We start from the raw sequence: 19193 nt of genomic DNA, 5'->3' as shown, positions 1-19193 counted from the left end.
ACACTAGACCACTACCAATGAACTTCGGAATGGAATGTAGTTGAACCCTAATCAATTTCACACTGCTTCAAGGTACAGTCGTGCTCCTTGCGTCTCTGATCCCAGTAGGATACTACGCACTTGATTCCCTTAGCTGATCTCACGCACAACCAAGAGTTGCTACGACCCAAAGTCGAAGACTTGATAAACAAATCTTTCTCACGCAGAAAAGTCTATTGGAATAGATAAATATGTCTCCCACAGAAATACCTACGAGTTTTGTTCCGTCTTTTGATAAATCAAGGTGCACATGAACCAATTGACAAACCAGACTTATATTCCCGAAGAACAACCTAGTATTATCAATTACCTCACAATAATATTAATCGTATGGTAGTGAAACAAGATTTTGTGGAATCACAAACGATGAGACGAAGATATTTGTGACTACTTTTAATCTTACCTATCGGAGATAAATCTCAAGCAAATCTTAGCAAAAATAATACTCAATCACGATAGAAGAAATAAGATCAGAACACGCAACTACAGAGAAAATAGTTGGATCTGGCTTCACAATCCCAATGAAGTCTTTAAGTCGTTAACCTACAGGGTTTCATGAAAAGCCTAAGGTTAAAGGAGAATCCACTCTACATTATACAACTAGTATCACACACAAGGTGTGGGGATTAGATTTCCCAGTTGCTAGAGTTCACCTTTATATAGTTTTCAAATAAGGGTTTGTAATCTAAGTTACCTTGGTAACAAAGCATCCAATATTCACCGTTAGATAAAAACCTCATTAGATTCAAGCTAATATCTTCCAACCATTAGATCGAACTTAGCATGTTATACAAAAATGAAATGTACCCTCATTTAGGTTTGAGTAACCGTACCTAAACGTGTACATCATGTTGGCTCAACAGTAGTTAACCAAGGTTAGCTATATGAACACTCTCATATCAACCGCATTCATCTTAAACACAACTAGTTCAAATGACTCAAATGAAACTAGTTAAAGAGTTGTTCAATTTCTATATTCTCATAGAAGTATACACGAACACAATTGAAGCAAAATCTGTTTGATTCACTAAAATCAATTGATGAACATTATATACACGGTTTGCAAGGAATGTATTCCTTAATATATAAATGTATTAGTTCGTGAGCCATCCGATTTTAAAACTTTAACCACTCAAGTTTGCATATGGGTACGCATACCTAAGTAGTCGGTCTGAGTTTGGGTTCGCCAGTATGCGAACGGGTACCCATACTTAAGTACATTTTTAAAAACCCAGCAGAAATTCCCGGACCTATACCTTACACAAGTATGCGCACCGGTATATGTACTTGGTATACGGAATTTCACAACTACAAGTACGCATACGGGTATGCATACTATAGTTCCGATCATGGATCACATACATGCAAGAATGCACACTATGTTTACAATCTAATGATGGTTAATTATTTTAAACTTTATTTTCATTGAAATTTTCTTAGAGGATGACAATAGCCGTTTTCACACACTATTAGCATCAAAACAATTTTCAAGTTATTGAAATAATCACAAAGAAACATTTCAAATCTACACCAAATGATTGTATCACAAAAACCATTTAAGATGTTACTCGGCAATTTTCACATGATCATCTTTTGACTTTCGTCAAGAATATAAGATGAACTTGGTTGAAGCGAAACAACTATATAGTAATACGACTTTTGTGTCAATATAGGATATAGAGTAGAATAGACTTTCCAAGTGATACATGAGTTTTAGTCTCCACATACCTTTTGTTGATGAAGTTCCACAATCTCTCCTTAGTAGTTCTTCGTCTTCAATTGATGAACGTCGTGAAGTCTAATGCTCAACTACACAATCTATCCTAGTCCGAGACATCACTATAAGTAGATTAGAAATCAAGACTTATAGTTTTGATCACTAACATTGACAAACAAGCTTGAAATAACAATGCTTGCGAGTTCGACCGAGCAATGCTCTAACAATCTCCCCCTTTGTCAATTTTAGTGACAAAACTATCAATACATATTGATTACAAAATAAATAAACTTTGCAGCTTCTCATCCAAATGCTTGATCTCCTTGGTTCTTCAACATTACTCGAAATCTTCGTCACTTCCAAGTACTCCAATGATTCCAAAGGAGTTCAATTCAGCATCATAGTTGTTGAAGATCCGTAGAAATAACAATGAGAAAACAGTTGCTCTCGATCATTGTTATACAATGTCATAGTATCATTGCTCATCATCAAAGTTCAATTGTATCACAACTTTGACAACAATACTATGGTGATATGTGTCACTCCCCCTCGGTCAATACTTCATCTCAAACTCCCCCTTACATAATGACCCGTAAACCATATGTATTTGTAGTGTTAACTACACATTAATTCTCCCCCTTTTTGTCAATATAAATTGACAAAGGTACGAAACTAGTGGGATCCTCGTGAAATTTTCATATGGATACTTCATGACCAAAAAAGAAAAACATACCAACTTGTTTCGATGATTTCACATAGTCGAAACTTAGTGTATTCATCACGGAATTTATAAAGATACAAGATAACTCCTACAATATTCCACAGCCGTACTCCCCATAAAGATTTGGAAATTAAGCACAAGTTCAATTAAGAACTCTCCCCCATAAAATGTCATTCCCGAAAGAACAACAAGAGCGACCTTACTTTTACAAGAAAAGAAGGATTTCTTTGGACATTAACAAATCACATGAAACATGAATTTGTATCCAAAAATCTCAATTGAATTAACCACAAGGAAAATGATCAATTCAATTGGTCATGCTCAACATAAGAGAACTTACGGAGCAACAAAGTACATACACAAAGATGTGGATCATGAAAAGACCAATACTGCAAAATAATCAAAGAATCATTTTATTTTTCATCACTATTTGCACAATGACATATAATAGACTTAATCTTTGTGAACAAAAGTTCATCATTTCCTCCATCAATATTTGCATAATGACATAAAAGGCTTAACTTTTGTAATCAAAAGTTCATTCTATCTTTTATCAATACTTTCATACCGACATATAATAGAGTTAACTTTTGAACAAGTATGGGACAGTCAAGGTTTACGGACGTAAACAACATATCCCATAACAATTTGCAATATATAAAACCATAAAGATTAATACTACAAAAATCATCTTCCAAATAACTTAGAATTTAAATAAATAAATCTAAAAACATTGCAAGATGAAAACGTTGGCAATAGCTATGTGTATTCACAATAATGTCTATTCCAAACCCTAGTTATTCTTCTTAAAAACACAAGAATAAATTCTCATAAAAAGTTTCCTAGACATTGTAGAGCTTTCTCATGGCATCTACTAAGATTTTCTTTTCATTATTGAAAAACCCATTGATAATGGGATCATTCAATTCCTCCGGATCTTCAGAGATATCAGTTAACTCACTAAGTTCTCTTTTCAGTCCGCTCAGTGTTCTTTGTTAGAGAAAATATTTGTTCATAGTGAGATATTTCTTCCAAAGATGAAACGCTTTGAGATTTTAAATTATTTCTTTTTCTGATGAAATCTTTCACCATATCCCTGAAGTTATTATCATAATGACAAACAGACAAAAGGCATAGGAGGAACCTGAATCACTAACCGTAGCCTTCACCTTTCTCTTTCTTGAGGACATGATTCTTTCACATAGATACACATTGACAGCTTCTACTGCATCTCTTTTTGTAGTACCTCTAGTTATAGGTGCCATGAGACTGTATCTTTCAGAAAAAAAAAAGTGAAGTACAATTCTGATCACAAAATGAACATAAATAGACTTATTAGGAAAACTAACCCTAAAGAAACTTTGAAAAAGTCTCCACGGTATACGTTTCATTATCTATCTTAATAACAAAATATTCACTTGCTCAAAATAACTTTTAGTCATAAATAGAATAACAAGAAATAACCAACATATTTTACAGGACTTGAGCAACCTTAATGTGATCCTTATTCCAAGTCAACAATAAGCATTCATCACATTACTAAGATTAGATAATAATGAAGTGAACGAAATGTTCACTTCTTTTGTCACAAGATGACATATCAAGGCTTGTTGGATAAACAGGCTTACCTCGTCTGACTCTGATTCTTTTAAACATCCTCTTCTTGTACTCATACGTTTGCTGGTTCTCCAGAGTCAGACTCATCCGTTGCATGTCATTTCGAAGTTTGGTAATTCTTTTGTTGTTCCTCTTGAATTTCCAACACTTACTTTGAACATGACTTGCACTTCCACAAAAAGAGCAAAACAGTGAGGAGTTTTTTCTTTGTAGAGATGACTCCTGTTTATCACAACTTACAAAGTTAGTTGTTCCAGAACCGGCCGGAACAAATGAATTGATTGTGCTCATAGTATTATTTTTGAACCCTAAACCTTTTGTGTTTCCAAAATCCTTTTGACAAAATAACATTGCTGAAATTTTGTCGGAGCTTCCTGTCAACCTTTGCAGGTTACACTTGAGAGAATTAATCTATTTTTCTTTCAGAGATAGGGTTCTGGTGAATTCATCATTAAGACAGTCAATCTCAAGAGATTTCACCTGAAGTGATGATTCAAGTTTTTCCAACAACACTTTTAGTTGAAGATTTTCCTTGTGAATTTCTTCACTGTTATCCAAGAAATCTAAAATCTCAGTGTCAGACTCACATTCCGAACCAGAATTTGAGTTAATGGGGACTTCTGCCGAGAGGGCTGAAAATCCTGAACATACTTCAGGAGTATGTATATCATTGACATATTGAGATATTTCTTCTTGAACTGAATCATCAGAGAGAGAAGGCAGTCTCTCGGATCTCTTGTTTTTCTTCACAATATACTTGATCTTTTGTGTAATCAACGATCTGTTAGGATCGGATTTATTAGAACAACACTCATCATCCCATGACAAGTTAGAAGCTTCACTTATAATGGTCACTGCATTGAAAGCAGACGTTCTGCCTGTATTCTGATCATGATCAAGTAATTTTAACTTTCCTACAAGAGAATTTCTGGAAAGAGTATCAAGGTTATTTCCCTCAATGTTGGCATGCTTCTTAGAATCGTATCTAGATGACAGTGATCTGAGAATTTTCATCACAATGTCCTTTTCAGGAATAGTCTTACCCAATGCAAAAGATGCATTAACAATTTCAGACACTTTGTGATTAAACTCATCAAATGAATTTTCATCTGCCATACGAAGGTTTTCCAATCAGAATTTAGGTTTTGCATCTTAGCTTCCTTTTCACAGGTATTCCCTTCAAATACGGTTTCTAAGATATCCCAAGCATCTTTAGATCGAGTGCACGTAGTCAAGTGGTGCCGAAGATCTGGGGTAATGTCATGGATAATAACAATTAACCCGTCGGAATTTTGCTTTGCAGCGAGAATCTTGACAGTTTCATATGCACCAATATCCTTTGGAAAAGTTGCATCGCCTTCTGCAACAACCGGAGGATTATATCCATTAAAAACATAAACCCATGATTGAAAATCACGCGCTTGAAGAAAGGCACGCATAGGAATTTTCCACCATAAGTAATTTGAGTCATCGAAGACTGGTGGTAATACGTTTATGGAGATAACACTTCTGTCCATATTCAGATCGCTACAAACACAGACTTATAACACTTTTGATAACACTCCTGCTCTGATACCAATTGAAAAAGTGGGGGTCTAACAACTACACCCAATATTTCGTTTGGCAATCTGAATAGACAAACTCCAATATACTTTCAAAAGAATCAACTAGACAGTAGACTCAATCTAGAGAAAAGTATATCAAAGAGTTTTATATCTCTATCTCTCAATTCAATCTGTAATCAGCAAATAGGAATTTGCGAGCCCCATTGAATATAAAAGATATAACTTGAACGGCACCAAATACCAATGTTCAAGGATCAATCGATTTCAATCAACAACCAAAGGTTGGATTTACCAATTGATCGATTCGACGCACAACCTGTGATATTTCAATTATATAACAAAATATAATGCGGAAAAGAAATAATACAGATACCAGAATTTTGTTAATGAGGAAAACCGCAAATGCAGAAAAACCCCGGGACCTAGTCCAGATTTGAACACCACATTGTATTAAGCCGCTAAACACACTAGCCTACTACCAATGAACTTCGGACTGGAATGTAGTTGAAACCTAATCAATATCACACTGATTCAAGGTACAGTCGAGATTCTTACGTCTCTAATCTCAGCAGGATACTACGCACTTGATTCCCTTAGCTGATCTCACCCACGACCCAAAGTCTAAGAATTGATAAATAAATCTGTCACACACAGAAAAGTCTATTGGAATAGATAAATCCGTCTCCCACAGAAATACCTACGAGTTTTGTTCTATATTTTGATAAATCAAGGTGCACATGAACCAATTGATAAACCAGACTTATATTCCCGAAGAACAACCTAGATTATCAATCACCTCACAATAATTTTAATCGTATGGTAGCGAAACAAGATATTGTGGAATCACAAACAATGAGATGAAGATGTTTGTGACTAGTTTTAATCTTACCTACCGGAGATAAATCTCAAGCAAATCTTAGCAAAGATAATACTCAATCACGATAGAAGAAGTAAGATCAGAACATGCAACTACAGAGAAAATAATTGGGTATGGATTCACAATCCCAATTAAGTCTTTAAGACGTTAACCTATAGGATTTCGTGAAAAACCTAAGGTTAAAGGAGAATTGACTCTAGGTTATACAACTAGTATCACATAGGAGGTGTGGGGATTAGGTTTCCCATTTGGTAGAGTTCTCCTTTATATAGTTTTCAAATCAGGGTTTATAATCTAAGTTACCTTGGTAACAAAGCATTCAATATTCACCGTTAGATGAAAACCTGATTAGATTCAAGCTAATATCTTTCAACTGTTAGATCGAACTTAGCTTGTTATACACAAATGAAATGTACCCTCATTTAGGTTTGAGTAATTGCACCTAAACGTGTACACCATGTTGGCTCAACACTCTCATATCAACCATATTCATATCTTAACCACAACTAGTTCAAATGACTCAAATGAAACTAGTTAAAGAGTTGTTCAATTTCTATATTGTCATAGAAGTATAGAAGAACACAATTGAAGCAAAATCGGTTTGATTCACTCGAATCAATTCATGAACATTATAGCCACGGTTTGTAAGGAATGTATTCCTTAATATATAAATGTATTAGTTCATGAGCCAACCGATTTTAGAACTTTAACCACTCAAATATGCATACGGGTAGGCATACCTAAGTAGACGGCCTGAGTTTGGGTTCACTAGTATGCGATCAGGTACGCATACTTAAGTACATTTCCAAAACCCAGCAGAAGTTCTCGGACCTATACCTTACGCAAGTATGCATACCGGTATGTGTACTTGGTACACGGAGTTTCACAACTACAAGTACGCATATGGGTATGCATATTTTAGTTCCAGTCATGGATCACATACATGCAAAAATGCACACTATGTTTATAATCCAATGATGGTTAAGTATTCTAAACTCTATTTCAATCATTGAAACTTTCTTAGAGGATGACAATAGCCGTTTTCACACAGTATTAGCATCAAAGCAATTTTCAAGTTATTGAAATAATCATAACGAAACATTTCAAGTATACACCAAATGATTGTATCATACAAACCACCTAAGATGTTACTCGGTGATTTTCACATGATCATCTTTTCACTTTCGTCAAGAATATAAGATGAACTTGGTTGAAGCGAAAGCTTACCAATACATATTTCGAGAAATATGTAAGGGAGTTAAACTCATCTCGAAATCTCAAATGTGTATAATTGACAACTATATAGTAATACGACTTTTGTCTCAATATATGAGATATAGTAAAAATAGACTTTCCAAGTGATATATGAGTTTTAGTCTCCACACACCTTTTATTGATGAAGTTCCACAATCTCTCCTTAGTAGTTCTTCGTCTTCAATTGATGAACGCCGTGAAGTCTAATTCTCAACTACACAATCTATATATCCTAGTCCGAGACATCACTATAAGTAGACTAGAAATCAAGACTTATAGTTTTGATCACTAATATTAACAAACAAGCTTGAGATAGCAACGCTTGCGAGTTCGACCGAGCAGTGCTCTAACAGGTACTATCCCCTCTGCCGGCTCCGACAGTGGTACTCTTATCCATCTTTTATTCCCGTATCATCTATTTCATCCTCGCCATAACCTATTTCCGTTGCACCCTCTATCCCCCCTCCTGTTAGTACCTCTGAATTAAGTCCAAATTCGTCCTTATTACCACCACTTTAAATCCCAAGCTTTTCACCTGTTAGCACCTTAAACTCAAGTTCATCATCGACCTCAGTAACACCATATTCAGTCCCAAACTCCATCCAATCCGTAGAGGCCACCTCACACCATTCTTCCATACCAAATCCACTTAGTTCTCTTATACCTACAGTTCTGACATCACCTATAAGTCAACTTCCAACAGTTCTTAATCCTGATCCTTCTACCGTTTCTTTTCCTAACCAAGTCACTCGTAATGATCATCCTATGGTCACTATAGGAAAAGATGGTATCATGCCAAAGAAGGTATTGTTAGCATCTAAACATACAAATATCATTGATTCTTTGTTTGAGCCTACTTGTTATTCACAGGCAAAGCGCGATCCTAAATAGTGTAAGGCTATGGATGACCAGTATCACTCTCTCATGAAAAATGGTACTTGGGCATGAACTTGGTGGGTTGTAAGTTGGTGTTTCGTATAAAACGAAATGTTGATGGAACTGTCGAGTGTTTACAAAGCACGTCTCGTAGCAAAGGGATTTAATCAACAACAAGGCATTGACTAAGGGAAACCTTTAGTCCCGTTATTAAGCAATGTACCATACGCGTTGTTCTAACATTGTCGCTTACGCCCTCTTGGCCTATTTGGCAACTTGATATTCAAAATGCTTTTCTAAACGGTGTACTTACCGAATAAGTTTATATGAAGCATCCCCCAGGGTATACCGATCCTCAATATCCTGATCATGTATGTCGATTTCATAAATCCTTATACGGCCTAAAACAAGCACCCAGGGCATGGTATACTCGATTGAGTGTTTTTCTTCAAAATCTTGGTTTTGTTATTTTACGGGCAGACTCCTCCTTATTCATGCGTCGATCCTCTGATGGTATTATTTACCTACTTGTTTACGTTGATGCTATCATTTTGACAGGATCTACTCTAGCTTGTCTGCAATCTTTAATTGATATTCTTCAAAAATAGATTTCTCTTAAAGATCTCGGCAATCTCTCATTTTTTTCTTGGTATTGAAGTTACACGTACTTCTGATGGTTTGTTTCTATCTCAACGACGATATGTTGAAGACTTACTAGAACATGTTAAAATGAATGGTGCCAAGCCAATGAGTACCCCGTTAAGTACTTCTACAGACATACATCCTACAGGTGGAACTCCTTTGTCTGATCCTACAGTTTACCGAAGCCTTGTCGGTGGTTTACAATATGTATTGCTTACTTGCCCGGAGCTTGCTTTTGTTGTTAACAAAGTCTGTTAGTTCATGCAAAATCCTACCGGCAAGCATTTACTTCCCGTCAAACTGATTTTACGTTGTTTACAAGGTACATCTACCTTTGGCATTACTCTTCGGAAATCTCCTTCACCGAGACTAAATTTTCAAGCATATATGGATGCTGATTAGGCTGGGATCCAACTGATAGACGTTCAACGAGTGGTTACTATGTTTTTTTAGGATCCAATCTTATTTCCTGGAGTGCTCGAAAGCACAAAACCGTATCGAAATCTAGCAAAGAAGCTGAGTATAGAGGTTTTGCTATTGCTATGTGGGTTGAATCCTTGTTGAAAGTATTGCGCGCTCCGGTTTGTACTCCACCTGTTATATGGTGTGATAACCTTGGTGCCACTTACCTTCTTCAGGACCGGACTAAACACATCGAAATTGATTATCATTTTGTGCATTAAATGATTCAACGTGGAAAGCTAAGTGTTCGTTGTGTATGCTCCAACGATCAAATTGCTGACATTTTCACCAGACGACTTCCCAAACAACATTTTTCTTATCTTCACTCTAAGCTTAATGTCACTGATCATTCACTTAGATCGAGGGAGAGTATTGGAGTAATTACGTAACCAAGGTTTCCTAGTTTAGCTTTTGGTTTCTTTCATGTATTACTTTGTGTTATATTTGTCAATGTTTGTTGTACAATTCTTTATGTCTTTGTAACCAAGTCACTGTCAATGTATAAATTCTGTTTTCTCTTTTGTTTTTCTCAAGTTGAGAAACCAAACCAAAATCCTTTTCTAAGTTAGATTGAACGGTGGTAATGGAATTTGAAACATTTTTATACAGGAGGCTAATTAATAGTGTATCTCTGATTTCTATGTAAAAATAATATTATTAATATCCTAATAACTAATACACTCATGCATAGGTTAACAAGACCATAACAATATAATTGAGATCACATAAAGATATTTTTATATAAAGGTTATTTTAATATTGGGATAAGTTTAATTTTAACACATTTGTATTAAAAACATATGTAAATAAAATTACGATAAACAAATATTTATCTTAAAATATTGAAAGTATTCATAAGATGTTTACATATCTTGTTATGTGTGTGAAAATTAGTCTTTTTTTTTTCCTTTTTTAAAGTCATAAAGGCTTGGCCAAAATATAAGATAACTCACTAAACCCTGAGTTTTTTCTTAACCTAAAAGTGAATGTCATCAAAGAAAGTTAAAGTAACAATTTGAATGTCACATTTCCTGTTGTACCATTTCCTTGACCATGATGGTGGCTATCTGGGTAAGAATCATTTGTCGGTTATGAACTTGTAGAAATTAAGACCAATGTTAGTTTATGAGGAAAATAAAACAAACAAACCGATAAGGAAAAGTAATTCAATCTAAGGGCTATCGAAATATTTGTTCGAAAAGAAGCGTACCAGTAATTCCATCTAGTCAAATAGTATTCATTCACTTCTACCATCATACTTTTGTACCGATTAATTAAAAATACATCAGAACTAAGGTTTCGAAATAGTTTTGAAACCTCATCGCTACTTCTCAAATAATTAGTGATTATCCCCTTTTGACATAAATAATCTACATCCTTCTCAGTAGCTAGAATATTGCTCAAAAAACAGACATAAGAAGTGATATAAAAATCCCCATCGACACTTCCGTATTTTTCTTTGGCAATAAGGTTTCTGAAAATAGGCTTAGTAGAATCATAAATTTTTATCCATGGAATTTCTAATTTGTTTCCAGAAAATTTGATTTAGAGAAAACTTTTATCTTCGAAACCTCTTTCAAAATAAATTCCATAACTTATAAGTTGGGTAGCTCTCAGAACACCCTGCAAGTCTTTACAATTAACAATACGCTTGAAAAGTACAATTTTAGCCTTTGACCACCAAATTGATTTCTTCTGAACATCTTCATTTTCTTTGTCGGTTTGCACTGATTTAGCCAAAAGGTCAAAAATAAAATCATTTGTTGGTGGACATCTTTCAATTTAAGAATTGTCGACGGATCTCTTAGAAATCGGCAATGCGCTAACATATCCAAAGAAATATTTTTTATTGTTTTACCATCTTCCTTTGGTGTCGTTAAATGAAAAAGATATACGGGAATAAAAAATTAGATTTGGTTTTCAATCATAAGTACATGCGAAAAGCTATTTTCCCTCTCCCTTATCACTTTATATAAATGACGATTATCTGATTTGGTTGAAACAATTTGTAAAAATTCTAACAAAAATAATCCATCGATAACCATAATTTTCACAAAATCTACATCTTCATGATCGAACTCTTCCGAATAACACTATTTAATCTTCTCCAGATTACCTTGAACATATCTGATACATTCATGAAATGCACCAAGCTTGTTTTTCCTTTGCTTCTCTGTTGTTATATTAAGAATCACCTTCCCATATTAAGAATCTCCAATACTAACTTTTGATTTTTATTCTCGTAAAACAACGTGTTGAATCTCTTACCAACTCTTATTCCTCATTCCACCAAAAACACATTCATAAATTAAGAGAGACAAAATTCTTTCTCTTATTGTTTTGTAAATAATCTTTTAGTAATTAATATGTTTTTTCTTTGCGATTTTGAATAATTTTTGACGATTGTATGTATGCTTATTAGGATTCGAAGAGTTCTGAAGTTTAAAGAGAATTTTAGTTTGAGAAAGAAAAACGGGTGGATATGGAAAAAGGTTATGTCACTGATAATAGTGGTTTCTCCATCGTTTGAACTCTTGATAAATACAACAATAAATTTTGAAATCTTGATCAGCTGGAAAATCAAAATCTTTATCCGTTTTTCTGAAGCAAAAATTAAATTTGGGATTTCAGAGAGGGCGAAAATGTTTATTTATGTAGGAAGAGAACAATTCTAGAGAGTTCAGTACCTCAATGAAATGATTTTTAGGGAAAGAGTGAAAGTGCAGAAGGGTGAATATTTTGTTTTTGAAGCATGCATATAAAATAGAAAAAGCAACTTAGTTGTTATTACACGGGGGAAGGTGACTCCCCTAGAGTCGGTCGCTTAATAAAATTCGGTTAAGAAAATCCGGGTTTGCCTGGTCCCATATTGAGGTTGAGTAGTTTCCAGCTTGGCTACCGTTTGCTGCATAATTTTCTAGACCGACTGCTGCTTGGTTTCCTTCTCTATAATTGTGCTGAATTGTACAACATGTAATTTGAAGCATTCGGTGCTTAATTTCTGCGATCATTTCTGAAATATACCAAGGGGATTCCTTTAGAGATTTAATGAAGTGTATGAGGTTCTCATAATCCGTCTCAAATAATACCTTAGTCCATCTTCTTTCATTCGCAGTTCTTGTTGCTAAAACCATTGCCCATGTCTCTATGGTCAGTGATGTGGTTAATTCTAGAGGTTGTGCTAGAGTCATTATCGTTTGCGCGTTCGAGTCCCTGTAAATGAACTCTGGTCCTGTCATACATGGGTGGCCTATAGCTGCCCCATTAGTGTTTACTTTAATCCAATCTGGTGCCGGATTGCACCAACCCACTTGAATGGTTGTAGTTGTCCTCGTTGTGTTTGTTGCAGTTCTGGGAGGTGGTTCTCCCGGGAGAACTGATGGGGAAATCCTTTTTTCCCACTCAAATTCTTGTTGTTGTGCGAAAGATCTTGCCAGGATGTCTGCATGAGTGAATTGTTTTTGATCGAACACGAGTTCATTTCTGGTCGTCCAGAGTGACCATAGTAGAAAACAACATGATGTGATAGAGGATGTATTGCCCTGTGTTTGTAGAATTTGTGAAATTGTTATTTGGGGTTTTAAGGTAATTGGTTGGTTGTTACCTTGGGGTTGTATTGTAGATATGTGGATAGAAAGGCTGGTCCAAGTTGACATCGCAACCATGCAGTGAATATGTGTTAAGATGTTTCTGGCTCGGAGTTGCAGCAGGGGAAAATGGTTGAAGTGGAAAGGTTGATGTGATGTAACTTAGATAAGGTTGGTGAACCTTCATTGATAGATTTCCACAAAAAAAGTTGAATTTTTGGTGGACATGATAATCTTACTATAATAAAGAAAAGGTCCCCTTTTGGGTGGTTTTGGTGTAGCACGTGGAAGTTTCCAAACTAACTCACAATAATAACATGAAGACTGGTACGAGATGTAATAATGCTAAACTAGAAAGCCTACATCTGTCAAATAAATAACCAGAGGATTCGTGATCGAACCCCACTAAACTCATTTTTGGTTTGGTAACGTACATTTATATTTTCTCCTTCGATTTTAGGTTTCATCTTCTCCTCCTTTTCGTCCATGTTTCTCTCTTTCAGAAAGTAATCGAAACCCCAAACTTAATTCTGAAAGAGGCGATATTAAGAGAGATTGGGATCAAATTTTCCTTCTAAAGAATCTCCAACAATTTTTTCTCATCACCCTCTTTATTCTCTGCTACTTGAAAAAACCCTAGACAAATATTCTCTTTACTCCATCACCATCACCAGGTACATATGCATCCTCTTCTTTCGATTTCCAATCCTATCTCTAATTCAAATCCGATTTCACCTGGTACCCGAATCAGTGAGGGGAAAAAAACGTAATGCTGTGACTGAAACATATAATCAGCATTTCCGAATTCTCTCTCCACTTCAATCGAGTTCAATTTCGACTGTGTTTTTCGAAGGGGTTTTCATGGTATTCAATATTTCCATCATAATATATAGCTAATATGTGAGCTTTTGCATGTGGGAGATGGTCTTGGAATCTAATCAGATTGCGTACCAGGTATTTGCGAAAGTGCCTAGCAGAAAATGTAATGATGTTTGATAACTTTAGGTGCATAATAAATTGGCAACTCTATGATACAAATTCATGTTTATTTTTCCTGAAAATTGGACTTTACCCTGTTATAATGTTAATAGAGCCTCTTCTAATATTTCCAAGTCTTGATTACTTTATCCCAACGTAATTGTGTATGCCAACTACTATAATGGCATTAAATTTTTTTAATAAGGGAGCCTTTCTGTAAGAATGAAGTGATGTTAATATGGTAGGGGCAAGCTAAATAGTCCATGTTGTAGCAATACAATCACTTACCAAGCTGGAACATGAGAATGAGAAGATCTAGACATTTCTTTTGTGCATATTCATTCTCTTCTGCTCTACAAGTCATACTACTAATTTTAGATTGTTAGTATCTTTTAATGTTAAATGTTGACTTAGTTATAGTTTGTGGACGTGCAGGGATCCTTCAGACTTGAAAGAATCGTCGAATGGTAATATTATGGACTCGAACGAACAACTAGGTGGGGAAGGAGCTTATCATGCTGAACCATAGATGCTTAGTTATATCTTTTCCATGTGGATATTAGTTTTTCTCCCCATGATGAAGACGTGTTAAATGATTAACGTTACTTATGCCAGACTCGACTACAAGCGTCAACATTATCTTTCCCAGATATTAGTGCAAAATTTCCGCAAATTGGAGTTCGGGGATTGTACAGGGGTTCCATACCAAATAAATAGTTGGCCAATTTTCAAGGTTACGTTCTCATCTTTAAGTTACATCACACAGGACAACATAAGCTTTTTGGTCAGTTTGTGATTTCTCATCTTTTGGGGGTTCACCGCAAAGTATAATTCTTTTTCAATATTTTTTCCTTTATTTGGAAGCATTAAAGATCCTACAAGAGAGCTTCAAAAGTCACCCATCAAGGAACAATCACAGTCGAAGAACAATATGTAGAATGAAATCTGTTTCAATCTTTCAAGGAACAAAATGTTGAAGATGCAATATCAGAGCATGAAAGGTGAAGAATGAGATAACATTGTTCACTATGTCACTGCATTAGCGAAGACACCGAAGGATAAATCCATAAATCTCTTATTTCTTACTTATCAATGCATTATTAGTTTGGCTTTGGTATGTCGTCATTCATTGGAATTGTCTCGGCAAGAGCAGCTAAACATGATACCCGATGTATAAACCTAATCTAGAATGAAAAGCTTATGGAATGAAAAGCTCAATTTGTTTTGAAACAGAATGGCACTCGTATCGCGCGTGCGTCTTTGCTAGTGTCCATAAAAATTTGGTTATTGGGAGGGGATTTGGGTGTGGGAGACTATCTTTTTGGATTAGACAACTATACCTGGTTGCAGCGGTGTATTTTCCTGATTTAGACTGGGGATAAAATATTTTGTCCGGGGTGTTGTTAGGAGGAAAGTGGGTATTTAGGATGTGTTGAATAGAATTTGGTGGGAGATTGTTTAGGTGATCATGTCTCCAATTATGAAAAAAGTGGTCAGTTAAATCAGCTACAGATTGTATAAGGTAGCATTGGGTAGGATCAAGGTTTTGAAAGTGTGGTATCCAATTGGCTTGGATAGGTGTATCTAAACCATTTCCTAGTCGGTGAAATAAATGTTGTTTAACAGAAGGTATGAGAGAGGACATCTGTTTCCATTGCGGGCTGGCTGTAGAAGTAACTGTGATCTCATCTTGGAATATTAGTTGATGCTAGAGGCATTTCTCGTTGAAAAAGCTGGTAAAAATGGAATCCGGCTGGTCGTGAATGTTCCATATCCTTTTCATGAATAAAGCTTTGTTGTGATGGCTGCTCTTTCCGATTCCGAGTCCTCCTTCCGCTATCGACTTGTTTAGCTTGTTCCATCCTATTAGGTGAAGTTTTTAACTGATGAATCACGTCCCCAGAAAAAATTCCTAGCGATCCGATCGATTTGTTTGTGCACATGGGTGGGGAAAATATGGTTTTGCATAAGGTGATTGGATGTTGGTGTTAGAGAGGTTTTTATGAGAACTAGCCTTCCATCCTGGGTAAGGCATTTTGTCATCCATCCTTGAGCTTTACGAGCCAGTCGTTGAAGAAGTGGCTCGAAGAGGTGTCGAGAGTTTCTCTCGTGTTTGAATTAAACTCCTTAATATATAGGTGGGATTGATGTGGTTGGCATGTCAAAATATTGGAGTAGAGAGTCTATGTTATGATGTTGTAGCCTCGGATGGTGAATGATTGTTGATTTTGATGTGTTGATTATTTGACCTGTTGAGGAGCTGTATAATTGAAGTATCCTCTTTAGGTGATTGTTACCTTCCTGGATAGCTCTGTAAGTGATGAGAAGATCGTCAGCATACATTAAATGTAAAATGGGTGGTGCCTTTTTTGATATTCGGAGACCCTGAACCATATTTTTAGCTTCGAGATTGCCAAGATTTGTTGAGAGAATTTCCGCACATATAATGAAAATGTCGGAAGATATGGGATCACCTAGTCTGATGCCCCTTGTAGGTGTGATGAATCCATGTGGCGTACCATTGATGTTAACTGAGTAAGTGACTGACTTGATATATAACATGATATATTCCAAAAAAATTGATGGAAAGCAAAGTTTTGTAAAAGTTTTTTTTGATGAAACCCCAATCAAGGTTGTCATAAGCTTTCTGAATATCCAGCTTTAGAGATATTTTGGGATCTTTAGTGATTGATGAGGTTTTGATGTGGTGGAAAAGCTCTCTGGAAATTGCTATGTTATCATGAATTGATCTTTGAGGTACAAATGCACTTTGATATGGGCTTATTATTAAGAATGGGAGAAGTGGGCGTAATCGGTTGACTAGGATTTTGGATATGATTATGTAGCTGACATTGCATAGGCTGGTAGGTCTGAATTGGGATGGTTTGGTTTGATTGTCTACTTTTGGAATTAATGTTATGTTTGTGTGATTGATGAGAGGGTGAATGTTTAAGGAATTGAAAAAACATTAATTCAATAGCTATAAGCTGCAGGTGCGTGGTATCCCAAAAAACTTTAAAAAACTTACTGGTGTATTCGTCCTGTCCAGGAGCACTTTCAGAATAAATGGAGAACAGAACTTGCTTGATTTTTTCATTGTTACTTCCGCCGAGAGCATATCACATTGAGCATATGTCAATCTTGGAGTGATTTCCTCGAAGAGATTTTCTCCGAAGGGTGAAGATGATTCTAGAATGTAGTAGAGAATTAATTTGTAATGAGAAAAAGGCTTAAGTTTTAATTTTATAAATTGAATTACAATTATACCCTCATTGATTTAGATAAAGTGTACGTATATTTTATGGGAATAAGGATAGAATGGGAAACGAAAGTTGCAGCTTCAACTAAGGATAGCTGGATTTATATAATAGAATAAATATCCATGCATGACTTTGATTGCGGTTATTTCTGTAGAAGCTACAATGTCACTTTGTGCGGCAACTACCGAAATGTTAAAGAAAGATTCAAAGACGATCGTAGCTTAATCAATCTTCGAATTTGTTTCTTTACGACCTAGTTTCACATTTGGAGGATACTTCAGGGATACTAATCCTATTAACGGGGAAGTTAAGAAGAAATGAACGTGGATTTGGAATGGGATTCAAAGAGGTCTACAGTGGGTCAGAAGATTTCACATTTGGGAGATTGGTGATGGTTTTAAAATAGATGTGAATAAAGGCAGTTGGTTTGGTGGTGTGTCGAAAAAAGATTATCAGCCTCCTGTTCTAAATATATATTCAGCATTCTAATCTCAAAGTAGCGGAGTTTATTGACAATGAGAACCAAGTTTGGAAAGCAGAAAACTTGCACGAAATATGTACTAGTGATCAGATTCTCAAGATAGAGGATATCTGAATCCCTCAACAACCTGCTGAAGATATAATTAGATAGTCTCTTACAAAAAATGGGGACTTCACAATAAACTATACTTACAAGGCTATCTTATTGCAGAATTCTCGTCAGTTGATTTCTACAAGAAGATGTGGCCTATGACTTGGCACATTGGAGTTCCTTATAAATGTCAAATATTCATCTAGAAAATTGCAAATGATATATTACCAATTTCTGCTTGGTTTCAGAGAATTGCTAGAGTGGCACATCCCAACTGTGTGATGTGTGATCATAGCCTTGAAACCAAGGTTCTTCTACTTCACTGCCCATTTTCCCAAGACGTATGGTCTGGTGTTTCCAATGTTACTATTGAAGAATCCCACAAATATGGCAATTTGCAAGATTGGATTTTGTCTTGGTCAAATAAAGATAATTTAGTATCCATTGCCAAAAAGGAGTTGCTTAATTTGGCAGTAATTACGACGTGACATGTCTGGAAGAGTAAATGTTCCAAAATCTTTGACGGAAACGTCAGTTCCCTACACATCATACAACAAGTTTATAAGTTCTGTCATGACCATAATATCTGCATTCATTCTAGTACCAGTCATTTTACTACTCATAATCCAGTGTCTTGCATAAGTATTACAAACCACTGGCAACCTCCTCCTTTTGCACGGTTAAAGCTTAAACTTGATGCATCTATTATCCCTAATACTAATAAAACCGGTGTCTCTGTTGTTGTTTGCAACCATTCAGGAGCTTTCATGGAAGCCAAGGCTTGCACACAGAGGGCAAGGGATGTGCATCAGGTTGAAGCTCTAGCTCTACTCATGGCTGCTCACTGGATAGAGGCTAAGGGTCTCAGTAAAGTAGTACTGGAAGGTGATAATTAACAAAACTATAATGGAAGTTTTGAGAATCAAATAGAGAATGTTAGATGGGAGGATAAGTATATTTTGTTTAAATGTTTGAGTTTAATTAGGTGTTTGTATGAAGTTGAAGTTCAGCTTAGTCTAAGAGTTTG

This window comes from Papaver somniferum, chromosome 1 (assembly GCF_003573695.1).
Source record: "Papaver somniferum cultivar HN1 chromosome 1, ASM357369v1, whole genome shotgun sequence".
NCBI classification, from domain to species: domain Eukaryota; kingdom Viridiplantae; phylum Streptophyta; class Magnoliopsida; order Ranunculales; family Papaveraceae; genus Papaver; species Papaver somniferum.
Note: the sequence above shows the minus strand (reverse complement) of the source record.